This window comes from Vidua macroura, chromosome 1, assembly GCF_024509145.1.
Source record: "Vidua macroura isolate BioBank_ID:100142 chromosome 1, ASM2450914v1, whole genome shotgun sequence".
Classification (NCBI taxonomy): domain Eukaryota; kingdom Metazoa; phylum Chordata; class Aves; order Passeriformes; family Viduidae; genus Vidua; species Vidua macroura.
In genome coordinates, this window is record NC_071571.1 from 77102453 (window position 1) to 77109053 (window position 6601).

Below are 6601 nucleotides of genomic sequence, written 5' to 3' on the forward strand. Positions count from 1 at the left end.
GAACTGCTTGGAGCATTATCTTTCAACAAACAGTAGGCATTTTTTTGCAAATGTTTTCTAAAGGTCACTCTTTTTTAATCAACTCACTTTTTCTGTAATAATTGTATGACATTTTTTGCCCTATTTGTGATCAAAGAGCATGAATACTTTGAATGGAAAACACACACTTACTGTCTTTCTAAATGTTGATGTTATAGTTCTGTGCAAGGCTGGAAGGGGGTTGCTGAACAAGAATTATCATTCACTTCTCATTACCTAGTGGCTATACAATCCTTTTTGTGGTACCTGCCTAGGGATTCTAATTCAGGTAAAAATAGCAAGATGCTATGTTTAAATTTTGTCTTGAGTGTAAGGTCTCACAACTATTTCTAAATATGTCTTCTGTCCACTCAAGGCATGAACACAGTTCATGTTCACATACCTAGTGACAGATGATGTTTTTAACTAACAGCTGAGATTTAATAAATCTAATTTGATATAATTTCACTTATTTGATAAAGAGCAGCTGGAGCTGGTTACCATGCACCCTACCTCAATTGTTTCTGATAGTGTGGGTTCTACCAGCCAAAACACAAGTAGACCTACCTAAAATTATTTGAATGCAGTGTTTAGGTTTAGGTGTATCAGACATTTCTTTTTCTACCAGCTGTTCTTTAGGTTCTCTTTGGACAGATATCATGGTAGAGACATCATTTATTAAAATTTCAAAGCATACTTTGGGATGTTTGGGATTATTCTTTGACTTTCTGCCTTTTTGTGCCTGTATGTCTTGTGTAAAAAATGATTAAGGAAGTAGAGGTCTTGTGCCATCTAAAATTTTAAAATATACAGGTGCTGGAGGTTATATCTATATGTGTTGTGCGACTTACCTGCTCATCTTGTTTTCAGATTTTAATTTTGAAGAAAAATGGTCTGATATTACTGATTTCCACAATTAAACTAGCCATTTTAGGAGTCATTCTTCTAAAGTCTGTGATAGGATATCTCCCCCTCCCCAGTAAAAATAAACAACAGCATTTTTTTTGGAAAACGTCGCCTTCATACCTCTTTAGTGCTAAACTTCTCAGATAGAAATTGTCTTTCTTGCAAAGAAACAAAACTTGGGTCAAATGGGTTAAAGAAACAAAACTTGGGTCAACATGGGATATGTGAATGTATTTTTTTTTTAAGTGCACTTCATAAGGCATAAATGAGATGTTTTAAATAGCTTGTCAGGAAAAATAAGTGATTTTTAATGCATATCTATGAAATAGATGCTCTTTAGTAGCATCAATACCCCTGAAGGCAAACATTTGAAAAGGCAGAGAGCACCATAACACCAAGATAAATGTTGTGAGTAGGATGGAAGGCAAAATGTTAAAAAAAGTAAATAGAGAAACATTTCCTGTCAAAAAAAGACAGTATTAGTAATCAAAATTATTGTTCTATTTTTTTCATTTATTTGCAAATCTCTAATAAGACATTGAGGTTTCTTTTAATATTAAAGGGTTTTTTTTCCCTTTAATTACTTTTAAAACATTTTTAAATCTTTATTTTTATTCTGAGAATAATTAGGAATACAAATAAAATACATAACATGTATTTTCTTGATTATGCAAAATTCTATGGCTCTGTTACTGAAGCAAAACAGACACTGAAATGAAAACTAATTCTAAGTAATCATTTGAAATACCACTTTATAATTCTTTATGAGAGTATAATCCCATGTATGTTGGAATTTGATATTCTAAAATTGTAAAAATTCTGAAGCTCTCTGTGAAACAAACTGTTATTTGATAATCATTTGCAAGGGTTTTGTAACTGGATAATCTTATTCATCCCTCTTTGAGGCATTAAACTATGTTTTATGGAAGGTATTGTGAAAGGGGCACTTCTCTCGTAGTATAACCTTAGCTTTAATTTCATTAAAAGGTTATCCATCATGTTTACCAACCCCACAAGTGAAAGAAATTTTAGAGTATGCTCAATACTTTGCCACATAGATAAAAACCTAGAGAAGTATCTGGCAAACTCTGGTTTACAGAGCAGGCAAAATTCAGAAGAGTCAACATGGATGGAAAATGAATTTAACCTTCTATTAAGGTTCTATTTTATCAGGAGCTGGATCCAGCTATGGATATGAAGTACACTGGATATGGTTGATAGAACTAGAAAATCTAACTGAGCAGTTAGGTTCGATGAGCACTCATGAGAGCTTTGAAGTTTCATGGAATGTCTAAACAAGTCTTAGAACAGTTAAGTCTTGATTTCTACTGTATCCTTATGTCTGGGATTGAAGCGTCATTCAGTGGCTAGGATGTTGAGTAATAGACAAGATCCTGCTTCAGTCATGAAACCAAAGAAGTGCCAAGTGTGGGACAGTGCAGCACCTCTGACTGAGATTCGGTGAGAATGTGGTTATTTATGTGATGCCATCAAGGGCTGCTGAGCTTTTTGTCTTGGACAAATTGAAATTTATAAGTACTTGCCGTGGGTTGACCTTGACTGGATTCCAAGTGCCCTCGAAATCACACTATTACTCCCCAGCTGGACAGTGACGGGAAAATAAGATAAAAACCAACTTATGGGTTGAGATAAGGCAGTTTGCTAAAGCAAAAATGAAAGTTTGCATGTGCACAACAAAAGAAAAGGAAAATATTTATTCTCTACTTCCCTTCAGCAAGTGATGTTCAGGCCACTTTCAATGTAGTGATTGCTCTGGAAAGCAAACATTTTAAATAATAAATGCCTCCCCTTCCTCCTCCTTTCCTTAGCTTTTATATCTGAGCAGATGTCATATGGTATGGAAAATCCCTTTGATTATTGTAGGTCAACTGGCGTGGTTGTGTACCATCCCAGGATCTTGTCCACCCCCAGCCCCTTGATGTGTGATCACAAATTGCCATAATGTCAGATACTAATCCCAGGGATTATCATAGGCATAAATAGGAGCATTCTTAGTTTGGATTAAAGACTTGGTGGGGGAGGAGGGATTGAGGCTATATATCTTCTTGAATATGGAAGCAGTATATTTATTTTCAATAACAGTGGTAACAGTAATTACAGACTTTGCTCATTCTCCTGCCTCAAGGGAAGTGAACTGCTGCTGGCTTAGAGGAGGCTGAGGTTCTACTGGCTGCTGCCATTTAACACTTAGGGTCCTTTGAAACAGTTTGTGAACTACTTCTCCTTCCTTTTTCTTTTCTCTTTGATTTTCCTGATCAAATTAAATGCCCTTTAAAGTTCAAGTTCAGATATCTGTGCGAATAATATCTTCTAAACACCTGGAGGAGACCAGCGAACATAAATCATTAGTTCAGGAGAGTCTGTCTCCAACAAATTCCCCCTCCTCCCCATAACTGGATGCACTTGATTAAACAGCAGTTAATATATACTTATAAATTATGATTCTTATTAATATTCCCATGCAGCTATAATGCTTCTTCTCTCTTGTTCTCAGTCTTCCTAATGCCAAAGAATGAAAATTTAACTAGTGTTGGTTTTTACTATCCAGAACAATAGAGTTCCTATTCTGTGTATATGTCAGTAAATGTGTCTGAGAAAAGGAAGTGGCATTTCTGTGAACATGCACATACATGAACATCTTGGGTTTGTATATTACTTTCAGAGCATTGTTTAAAGTTAGTGCAATGCCCACAGCATGAGATGTTGGCATATTCATCCAGTCTTTACATACTTTGTATGCCCCCTCAAGCTGTGATTAGACATTACATAATGGTTTTCAATTTTTAATTGTTCATTTTCTGTTATTTCTTCTCTTTAAAATCAGATGATCCACTATTCTTTCCAAGTACTACTGTTGCTATTTTCCCAGGACAGGCAGACTTTCTTTCCTTTCTTATTCCTTTGCTTAACAGTTACCCCTCAGCACACACTTTAGAACAGACACCAAGTCAAAGGAATAAAAGAGGATAAGCCAGATCAGCTCATCTTAAAAATCTTCTATGTTACACTCTATCCAATTGTGTTCACATACGGTTCTTAAAAATCTTTGTTCATTCTTGTATATGATTTCTCTTCCTGTGGCTAAAGGGTAATAATATATCTGTGCATATATATATATTATATATATATCTTTATAATATATATATTTACCCATATAATGGGTAAATAGAATGAAAAAAAAGAAAAAAAAAAAGAACAGTCTAATTGCATACTATAATTCATTTAAATCAGGGTGAAAACAGCCCTTTAAAATGTCTTTAGTATTATTGGCAAAATATTATTTTATTGTGCTGTTTAGAAGGCCGATGGATTTACAGGACCCAAAGAAATAAGAGGTTTGTAGAATAGTCCAAAAGAGAATGTAATGGTACAATAGAAGGATTAATTGTGAAAGTAATCATGTTAGTTTTCTAATTATTCAAATCTTAATTACAACTGTGTTGGCCCAATTAGTTGAAAACACAAGGCTAATGTTAGGGTTGGGTGGATACTCAGCATCTGTGCATAAGTAAGAGGCATCTGTTGCCAAGTGGTGGAGCGATAGAAAGCGTCAACTCACCAGCTGTGAAGTCAACAAAGCTCTTAAAAACTAAATTTGAGCCAACACAATGATTTAGCACCCTTGGGAGCATGTAAAGCTTATCACACATGTATACTTTAGCTAGTTGTTGTCACCTAGTGGGACTGAAATCTAGAGCAACTATGCATATTTAAGTCTTTGCTTTTTAAATAATGCCCTGCCTGACAGGGATCTGCAATCTGACAGTGACATTTCTGCCTGACATTGCTGCAGTGGTGGTTTTTTATTTTGGTTGTTTTTTTTTGTTTTTTTTTTTTTAGTTATTTTTTTTTCCTTGAACAATCTAAAGAACAAAATATTGTTAAGCTGTTCAGAATATGAACATTACCTTAAGATTTTACAGCATTTTACAAGTATTACATACAGATACAAGGATAGAAAAAAGTGAAATATTAAGAGGAATATCTTGTTTATAAAGTGTTGTCTTTTCTTTCCTGGCACAGGAAGATGTTAAATATCCATTGTACCTTGTACTTTGTTTATTACTATCAATTCCAGAAAGACAGGATTCTTATGATTCTGACTATTGATACTGATCTTAGTAATTTCTAGTATCGCCTACAGAGACTAGGGATATTAATAGTGTTGCTAAGTTTACAATGGTATATTTAATATTTATGCATTATTAACATTTAATGGTAATGTGTAAACTTTACTGAAAGATAATCAATTGGCAGCATGAACAAGAGAAGAAGGTGAACATTAAAACCTAAGATGGAATTATATTGAACACTAATGCATTCACTTATGACCTAGTTTGAATGTTATAGATCCTTTGTCAGTGACTTCATTTTCATTACTTTCAAGTTTTTATTTATTCACATATCACAAAATACAAATGGAGGAGTGTTTAGATTCATTATAGTCTGATAATGTTGTTAATTTACATAAAATTCATAGAGTTTGTTATTCTACTGCAATGCAATAGAAAATGAGCTTAACTTTCAAGATTTCCTTCACAAGAATTTTCAATTACATTAAAATAAAATTAAACTGAGTTATGGGGCATTTCAACCATTCTGGGTCCAGGTTTCTTTATTTGCAAATTGTGAGGAGATAAAGGTTTTTATTTCCTTCCTGTTTGAGCCAATATCCCTTTTAAGGTATGGTTTGTCCTTTAATACAGAGACTTTTGCTTTAAAAAAAAAAAGCCTATGCCTGTATGGCAATGCTTGAGCTATTCTATTAAAGCAGCAATCTGGCTGGACCACAAAAGCCAAGCAACTCAACCTGCTTGTATAAAAACATCTATAAATAAACACAACTACTTCTGGAGAGATGTAATGAAGTGTAAAGTTTATTGGTTGTAAACTGTGCACTTAGTTGAATTGGAAAGCATTTTTTTAAACTCACAATTAATTTAGGTGTTTCAACAGCTGCATAGTCACAAAACAAATTCAGCAGTTCTTCACATTATACTGAAATTTGTGTATAATTGTGTGTGCAGTGATGTAATGAAACAGAAAGTAGTATTACATTACATTTAGCTCAGGTTAGCTGACCAATTTTGCTTATGATTGTGAGACTTCATCAGAAGCTCTTGGAAGCTCTAATGCTGCCACCTCCACCAAGGAGTCAAAAGTGCCATGTGTCTAACTGTAGTATTGCTGTAAACGGGAAGAAGGAACATAGTGAGACATGCAACAATTAATTACATGTGCTCTAGTGCTTTGGATTTCAGCTTCCTGTTGCATTTGTGGCTATACTTCACCTGCAAAATGTTCTTTCCTTTTAAATCATATTGACAATGTGAATAGCATGTGTATACTTTAACTAAACAACTTACCAATTCAAGTGGGCTGCCTCAGCTGTAAGGCATGAACTCAGAAGTGATAAAGCATGGCACTACTTCAGTAGAATGGAATAAGAAATCATTTTGACAGAGCTTAGATCTTGGTCTGGGCTGTTGAATGGGTTTGGTTGCAGGATTTATTATTTCCCCCCCCGCCTGCCCCTTTCCTTTCAAGGTCAATGTTCCTTATTTTTTGTAGAACACATTTTACATGACAGTAGAGAAATAAATGCAGCCTGGCTGGGTTAGTGCTTTTGGGGTCAAAGTGGATTCCTGAATGCAAG